A 9756-nucleotide genomic window follows, 5' to 3' on the forward strand; every position below is an offset into this window, starting at 1 on the left:
TCAAGCCACACTCCATAATCTAAACAAATAAGCAAAATTTAAGGATGTTTTTAAAAAAATTCTCAATGAAATAGAATTACATGTACTGATGATAAACCTGAATGTGACGCATTTTCATGCAGGAAAAAGGATTTTGTAATTGGAAAGATGATTAGTTCCATATCTACATCGTAATTTATTTATTTTTTTAAACCTGCATTGCTTCGCTCTTTATATTCTTGATTAATTTGCTTCGCTCTTTATATTCTTGATTAATTTGTTCTTCTGTTTTAAATTTAACTATTAGTTTACGATTAAGCAATTAATATTATCATATTTAATTTTTGCTTGTTCTGCATTTTAAATGAATCTTATAAATTCCTTCTCTTATCATAAAAATCATATTCTTCTTATAAATTGCACCTTCACAATTTATTATGTATTTGGGATGTGTTTCAAATAAAAATTGTTTTTGAATTTAATATGAAATAGAAGTTGATTGATTCCATTTCATAACAGCGATGTATTAAAAAGAATAACGGACAATCAATTTCTGGTTTAAAATACAATAAATTATTTACTTTAATCGAATGATATAATTGCATATAATTTCATAATTATTTTATTATTATGCTTATAATATCAGAATATGTTAATAATTTTAAAGTATTTTTGAATGTTGAAATTTATAATTTATAACAATGCAACAACAAATAAATATAATTACTAGAATTTTATTGCAATTGTCTTTTCTGAATAATATTATAAACATATTTATTCCTTCTTGAACTTTTATTATAGATCGTATCAAAATGTAGTTCTCATTCTTGAATATATTGCTACATTTTAGATTATTATTACAATAGACTGAATTTAGAACAATTATTTTTATTGTAATAGACCTTTTTGCTTTTATTTCTTTTATATGGAAATTTATAAAAATGAGGGGAAAAAAACTTGGATCTAATTAAATCAATCAATGGAATTTATATCCTTAAGATTTTGTTTTTGTTTTTTATTTCGATGTTATATTTCTAGGGATTAAACACAACATCCACTCTTGTGCATAAATATATTCCAGCAAACGCCTGATATTTATAAATACTATAATAACTAAGTGACAGCAATAAAACAGATAGGATTCTGATCATTTATACTAGCGAGAGTTTTAATATTTATCTAATATAATTTATAGAATTTATATTTTTTAAATTTATTTATCTGGTCTCTAGGTAAGTATCATTTTTTTAATCAATCTGCCTACAACCATTTCAACCCAGTGGTCCTAAACAGCTGCCTATTCAGAAATTCGCATCTGTGCATGAACACTAAGTACAATTTTGTTCTTCAAGTTCGGTTATACATGAATCACCTTACAAATAGACCTACAAACCACAATTCATCCAATTCTAAATGGGAAAGTAACCAGGAGGAGTGGTCTCTCCGAAAATTTCTCATATACCCTCCAATAGAGGTCTTGTGGTGAATCTAATAAGTCAGATAATAGCTACGAGACGTGAGTAATTACTTTTGTCCTGTGGTCTTGTTATTCGGTTCCAGCCAATGTCTCATTCCCCTTCACAGGTATAGGATTGTGTATCTTGGATATAGAAATGAATGTCTTGCATAGCATTGGCAAACAATAGTTGCAAGCTACAGATTTTTGACGTGAATTTACTATTTTTATTGAATCTATCATTCAAATAGGTATTTGGGATGCTATATCTCCATACCATTGTAACAAAATATGGATGGCATGGATGTAATTGCAAAATCACACATCAAATTTCATTGATTTAAATCCTTACATTTATGTTTGAATTACTGTGTTTACATATATGCGAAAGTACAGACCGACAGTCTGTCAACTCTTCAGCAGATTTGATTCAAAAATTTGATAAGACTTTAGATTTTGTATGCTAAACTTGAGTACCAAATTCAATTCATATACCTCTTAACATTTTGTAATTATCGTGTTCTTTTATAATCAAACAGTAAGACAAACAGACTGACTGACTCTGAATAGATTCCGTTAAAAATTTGATAGAAATCTAGAAATTAGATGTCAAGTCCATAAACCAAATTTCATCAGTCTAGCTCAAAGCGTGTTTGATTTATAGCATTCACAGACAGACAGAGATAATACCAAAAATAAGTTTTTCGCTCTCAGAGATGTCTGAAACATAACGAATCGTCGGAATCACGAGTTCGAATTATTACATTATATTACTTTCTTTTTACTATTCATACGAGAAAGTTAACGGGAAATGAAGTTAAAAACGATTAACATTTCCAAATAGCAAAGTGGAAGCTTCAGCTTTTAGGTAAATAAATATTGCAAACATATTCCGTTACTCATGTGTCTCAGATGTGTTGTTTGCGTCTCCGTTTCATTATTCACTTATTTTAGATTAACGGTTTTCTAGATAAAAACAGAAAGCACCAACGATGAAACGGCAGATTATGTCAGCTTAAAGTAGGTTCCTGGAATATTTTTCTTTTTCGTTTGCGGATCGTTATTAACCTGTCAGCATGAGGCTGGAGTTTGTATGAAATAAGCCGATTTTCAGATAATAGAATATGTTGAGAAGGAAATGGCATCTAGAATATCAAAAAGATACTTTTTTTAAAAAAAATATTTAGCAATAAAGAGATATAATTTTCGAATACAAACTAATAATTGTATAAAAATTTTTAGAATGTATTTGACACTTTGATTATACTCATTGCCACTTACAAATTTATAATTCGCTTTAAAAAAATTATGCGGAATGTTTAAAATATGTGACTACGTTTTTGAATATTTGTATAAAAAAGAATAAAAATCTGTGAAACAAAATATTCCTTAAGTATTTACTTTAAGTTCTTTAAAAATTGGAAAAAAGTGCCTTTTTTTACGCTAAAAAGAGGTGTAAAGCAAGAATCTTGTAGTTTAGAGGTTTAAGAAATGATTTGTTTAAAATTTTGCAGATAGCTTAAGAAATATATTATCTAGGTCCTGAACTAAAAAAATAAGCTGTATTTCTATCCATTCTTTAAATATTGGGGTTCGACTGATAAATAACACAAAATTTCAAATCTTTTTGGGATTGTGAAGAATTAAAATAATTATAAAATATTTCTAACTTAGAAACAATATTCTAATAGTTTTATAAAGAAAACTGTTCAAACATTAAGAATATTAAATTTTAAAAAGTCATAATTTTACAAAAAATTGATTTTTAACGTAGTTACCTACCTTAATTTTATTACTGTAAAAGACATAAATCCTTTTTTTTTTTTATCGTTTCTTAATTAGAAAAATCACAGAATCGGTCTTCCAGCCCCAATCACCGGGGGCCGATTCTGTGATTTCGCCGATTTTTATAAATGAAAGTTCATATCCTCTAGTTGTGTCATCAATTGTCATCTTACCTACTTCACCTTCCATTTGTAGAGAAGCTTTTAAAATACTGCATCGATACATATTTTCTGTGAGTAAATCCCGCTTCGTGAAATTCAAACCACAACACTTGAAACGATTTCGAAAATTTTTATTTCATGTGAAAGTTCATGATTTCTAGATGCACCATCAATCGTATTTTTCTCTTCACCTTTCTCCTATCTCGAGAGAAATCGAAAAAGCTCTACTTAATGTATATTTTCTAAAAGGAAAAAAACCCGACAGAGTTCCTAAACCGCAACCATTGTCACGAATTCGAAAATTTTTGTTTCACATAAATGCCCGTTATCCCTAGATATACCATCAATGAAAGTCTCATTCGAACTCAATGAAAGCCTGCTATCTTCCTTTCGTTTTTAGAGACATTGCAAAATAAAACTCTCATACAGTATTTAACTTTTACAACTCAACCGACTTCTCTTATTTTCAAAGTTTAGTTAATCAATAAAAATATTCTTTCACCATTCTCTAATTTCGAGAGAAATTTTATTTAAAATATAATTTTCTCTCATTATGGTAAGATGTAGTTAATTAAAATTGATTGATATGGTTGCCTTAATCTTATTAATACAAGCCTGCTTCGTCGATCATACTAATAGTATTAATGGGCTACGAAAATTGAAGAAATCGATGCCGTTATTAGAGTTGTTAGTTCTGTCTAATCTTTCAGTCCGTTAACAAAATCTTTTGAAAATGGCGATCTGGAGGTCATGAGTTTTCTTATTAAATAGAAATTGGAGAAATCGGCGCATTACATATTTTATTTAGCTGTTATGGCTGGAGAATTCTTGACAGAGTTTTCTCCATAGAGAATATTTAGGAAGTAGTGTTATTCTATCGAAAATTAATTTTCATATGAAATGAAAATTAGTTGGCTGGGGTTCTATGACTGACAAATATTTTAAATATAAACAAGATAGCGAACAGCTTATTCTTGAAAGTAGCTTGTTTAGTATTTAAATTACTTAGAAAAAAACTGAAATAAAATCAGACTTCTTTATTCTGGTTAAAATAAAGTCTATCAAATTTAATAATTTTCTTTTATCAAATTTCTGAAAAAAGTAAATAGAATTAAACTGAAATTGATGCATCAATGAGTACGAAAAAGCACAGGAGAAATACATGTTTTGATAATTACTATAAAATTTATAAATATTTTCAGATTTTATTCTGAATATAATTCTAAATTTATTTTCTTTAGCAATTTTCACCATGCGCTTTTCGAAGAATTTATTTCTTTTAAAGAATCAACGTATTAAATAATGTAAAGAATGAAATAATATTTATTCTTGTAGATAGCTAAAATAAAAATGTTCTCAAAAATATAAATAGAGTTATACGAACTAGGAACAATTTATTCGATAAATTCAAAAAGTTTTAAGAATGAAGATTTAAAAATGATTTTTTTTTTTAATTTTAAGAATATTTTTATATTTGTTCTTGGAAGTATGTTCCTACAAAAATTCAAAATAATTTTCATAGTATCATGCTTCGTGTTTATACACAGTATTTATATTTTGTTCCATTAATAATCAAAAATTTTATTTCCTACATAAACACAGTTTTTCGGAATGTTTGTTTGACCCTGTCCCATTAACCGTAACCAAGCTCTATTTTTTTCCCACTTTCAGCTTTATTATCGTCTGCTTTGACGAAATGCAACCGGCACACGCAATGTTATTTCTCTTTTTAAAAGAGACCAAGGTTGATTTGGAAAATTCCGCCTTTTGTACAAAATTTATAGTAAATTTGGTTGTTATTTCAATCGTGAAAATTTAATAAAAATATGTGACATTTAACCTCGGTTTTCATTAAAAACTTTAAAAAAATAAACATGAATATTTGGAAAAAATGTGTTAACAAAAATATTTTCTACAATAAGTTGCAGACGAATGCTTATCATTTACAATTTTGTTATTGAAATAAATTCTTGATTTTCTTTATTTCGTGAAATTTATTCACGATATAGACAATATACCATAAAATTATTTTTTTTAATGAAATCGAACTCAGTTCCCACAGTTTTTGTATTTGTAATGAATATTTGATGTTAGTTATATATTATGGTTTTGTAATCTGCGCATTTTGATCATAGGCAGGATAACTTTAAACCGGCAATAATGTAAAAAATTCCACGTCGCATTCTTATTTTAGACCCTTCGATATCTGTAAACAAATATAATAACAAAATCGTTTTGAAACGTATTAGGACAGAATACAGAATCCCCGTTTTTTTTAAATGCTATTAGATATTAAAATCAAGATTTTTTTTTCTAAAAAGGCTCATTAGAAAAGAAAAGTGTAAGAACCCCTATTATAATACATGTTTGAAGAAAAATAAGCTGTATTGAGCTTCTGTAAAAAAACGTTTTTGGAACTACTAAAATGGAAAAGATTTCATTTTTTTTTTCTTCATGCAGAATTTTTTACAAATTTTAGATGAGTATTTACTAAACAATATACTGATGAATAAAAATCGAAAATTTTATTTCGATTAAAAATTAACTAATATAAAAATTTTAGTCTACTGTTCAAATTCATAAACTCATATAGTGACCAGCATTCATTGTCTTTAATTTGAGGTCGCAATAGAATAGTAAATAAGAATCTCACTATGAATTTGTCAACAACAATACTTAACTATCAAACTTATAAGGATCATTCTTAATGTAGAGCTTCTGTAAGATGACTAGAAAACTAAAATTGATAAATTCTCATAACACAGCATGCAAATATCTTCTTTATCATTGGTAATTTCTATTATATAAAGAGTTTAGGATTTTTTCACTCATTTTCTCGATATGAATATGTATAAAGTGATATACATGCTTATGTTTATAAAATCGATGCCTGGTAAGGTTTAATCACACTTTTTATTTTCAATATATTTTAACTAATAATTTCCTAATAATATTTTCTAGGTACAGAAGTTAAGTAAAATCAGTGTATTAAATTATCAGGTACCCGTGATTCAATGGCCCTCCTGTGCTACAGATTGTTATTAGATAAAATAAGCCTGTATTCGGATAGAATCTCTCACCTGGCTCCTTATTAAAAGTTTCTTTCAAGAAAAATAAAATAAAATAAATAATAAATTCATAATAATATTCATGTATAAAATTCAGAATTTGAACTTTCAATCCTTGTTATGCCTCAAATACTGCCAAGATACATTTTTCTAGATTTTTACTTTCTCTTATACATACTATAGAGAAAGTATAAAAACCGTCAAAAAATTCGAGCTCTAGCTTTTGACGAATCTCCACGTTTTAGAACTCCCTAGGTTCAAAAAGTACATTTTTTAAAAATGCCCCTCCATTTGTCTGTTTGTGACGAAGATAATTCAAAAATCCTTTGAACTAGACGGTTGACATTTGGTATACGGTCTTTATAACAAATTTGCAAATTTCTATCAACTTTTGAGTAAAATCTGTTCAGAGGAAGTCCGTCTGTCTCGCTGTTCGAGTATAAGTTAACGCGATAACTACAAAACGAAGAGAACTAGAGAGAGAAGATTCGGTACACGTATTTAACATCTATAGTCTAGACACCTGTGAAATTTTGAGCCAAAACCAATAACGGGTTGACTGTCTATCAATTTGTACTTTCAGAAACATGTAAACATAATAATTCAAATTCGCAATGACTTAAATATATCAAATTTGGTGAAGGATTTTGTGAATACAAGTGCAGTTTTCTATCAAATCTGTGTTTCAGTCGATTGAGAAAAACGTGTCTAAAGTAAAAAATTTGATTTTAGAATACTATTAGCCGCACACCAAGGATTAATCGCCAAAAAACTCGTCAAAGATTACACGATAGATTCAGTAAAAATATTGAATACATGCTAAAAGTTAATATTTCGTAACTATTATATGTCAGTGCCATGCAATGCGTTCTCTGGCATGGCAATTTTATTAGAAAGTATGCGAGAAAGTTTTTGGGAAGACCACTTTTGCTGGTTTCAATATAAATTTTTTGGTAATTTACAAAACCCTGCTTACTAAATGCTTGATTGCTTCCATGCCCATGTTTCCTCTTCCCGTTCAGTTCCATTTCAGTTTCACTCATTGCTTGTAAATGGAAAAAAAAAAGTACAAATTTTAGAATTGCTGATAGATATATCTTTGTTTCTATACAAATATTTCCTCTTTTATTTCGTCTCAGATAATATGGAAAACTTGTAACAAAGTTATTTTAAAATTTCTTCATTCTTTGTCATATACTTAACAAATTGCTTGACAAATTCTATTACGATGTATAATCTGAACACTACATTTCCTGAACAAGCTTTTGTTATATTTTAAAACGAAATTTAATATAACTATATAGTTACAATATCTTCATGTTACGGTTCTTGGTTCAGAACATTGAAAAACATCGTGAGATGTCGCACAATTTCTTATATTTCTTCAATAGGGTTGGCAATCTCGATTTATCTATAAGTAAAAAGAAGCATGCATATTTCGTATAGTCTTCTCGTTGCCTCAATACTATGTGTAAAATTGTATTCTAATTTAACTGTGCATATAAATTTTAATTGTATATTTTTTATACTCGATATTCTGAAATCAACTCTTGCGAGTGATTCGCAATTAAATGTTTTCTATTTCAGTTTGTCAAAATTTGTTACTTTAAAATTCTATGAATATGAAAGGGAGCTGTGGCCTGGTGGTACGGTCTAGTCTTCAGGAACTGAGGGTCCGAAACCCGATTCCACCGAAGACCGTCGAGTAAGCGGGTCTGGTGCACGCTAAATCTGTCTGGGCTAAATGTCCTCTCGCTGGTGTGGCGTGAAAGTTTGGAAAGGGACTGACAGTTCAGGTGGTGTCTTCATCATCTGACGGCGATTCAAAATTTCGAGGTCTAAAATGACACTAGTGTTTCTTTAAAACAGATAGTTAATATAACTAAACTATGAAGATTAAATTAAAATAAATAAAAAAAAGAATTAAAAAACTGAGTTAAGGAAAAGGATCACGCGATCTGCAATACCTAAAGACCCCTATTGCCATTAGTAAAACCTAAAAATTAGAATCCCTCTAAAATTTCTCCTAAACTATGTTTTAGAGGAATCTCTATAAGCACTTTTTGTCAGAATTATATAAATTTTGAAATGGCTTATTAGTTCTGGTACTTAATACAATAAATAAATAGAGTTAAATCTGTTTTTTTTTTGGGGGGGGGTACACTAAATTTTATAAAAACTATAAACTAAATTTTACTTTTGCAGCGGTGATTGAATCTTTTTATTATATTTCCTGTTTTAACATGAGAAAATATATATACTGTATATAGTTTTTTGATTACTCACATATATTTAATCTATACATTTACCGCAATAATATTGCAACACTGCTCCTATATAAAGAGTAAAAATGCATAGGCAGCAGTTCTATACAGGGTGTTCATTAATTATTGTCGGGGTTTCCGTACCACATAATTTTCGAATAAAAATTATTACGTAAAAACCGATTACGTATACGTAAATTACAACTCAAAGAATTTTATTAATGATATTAAAGTGTAAAGATTGCACAATTTGCACTTTGTAGGTATTCAGCTGAAGGCGATTCTTTGAGTTGTACTTTACGAATACATAATTCTTTGAGTTGTAATTTACATATTCATAATTCTTTTAGTTGTAATTTACGTATTCATAATTCTTTGAGTTGTAATTTAGGAATACATAATCGCCTTCAGCTGAATGCCTAGAAAGTGCAAATTGTGCAAGCTTTACACTTTAATATCATTAATAAAATTCTTTGAGTTGTAATTTACGAATACGTAATCGGTTTTTGCGTAATATTTTTTATTCGAAAGTTATGAGGTACGGAAACCCCGACAATAATTAATGAACACCCTATATTTTTCAAGCACAGACATTTTTATATAAATAAAAATTTGAAATTTCTGTCCCACATTTTTTGGGCAATTTTCATTTTTAACTCAAAAAAGGAGAGGAAAAAAAACAAGGAATGAATACTAAAAGAATTACTTTTAATTTTTTTATAAGAACTTTTTACTTACTTGTTTCAAAATCAACTTAAAATGCGGTTTTTTGCAGTTACCTAGAGCAAAAAATTTTCTAATATTTTTTTTTAATATTATTATTATTGTTCCTTTTAAAGGAGGCAGTTACACACTCTTGTGTAAAAGCTATGTTGCGATGTTTTCATATTGTGTTAATTTATCCTATAATTAAGCACTGAATAAACTATTCTTTCAAAAAAATTATGGAAAATTCTTGATAGGATTGTTTTATTCAACGACGAGATTTATTCAATAATTTAAAAACTTTTTTATTAAATTATATACAACAAGATATAACTGAC

This window comes from Argiope bruennichi, chromosome 6 (assembly GCF_947563725.1).
Source record: "Argiope bruennichi chromosome 6, qqArgBrue1.1, whole genome shotgun sequence".
Lineage (NCBI taxonomy): Eukaryota > Metazoa > Arthropoda > Arachnida > Araneae > Araneidae > Argiope > Argiope bruennichi.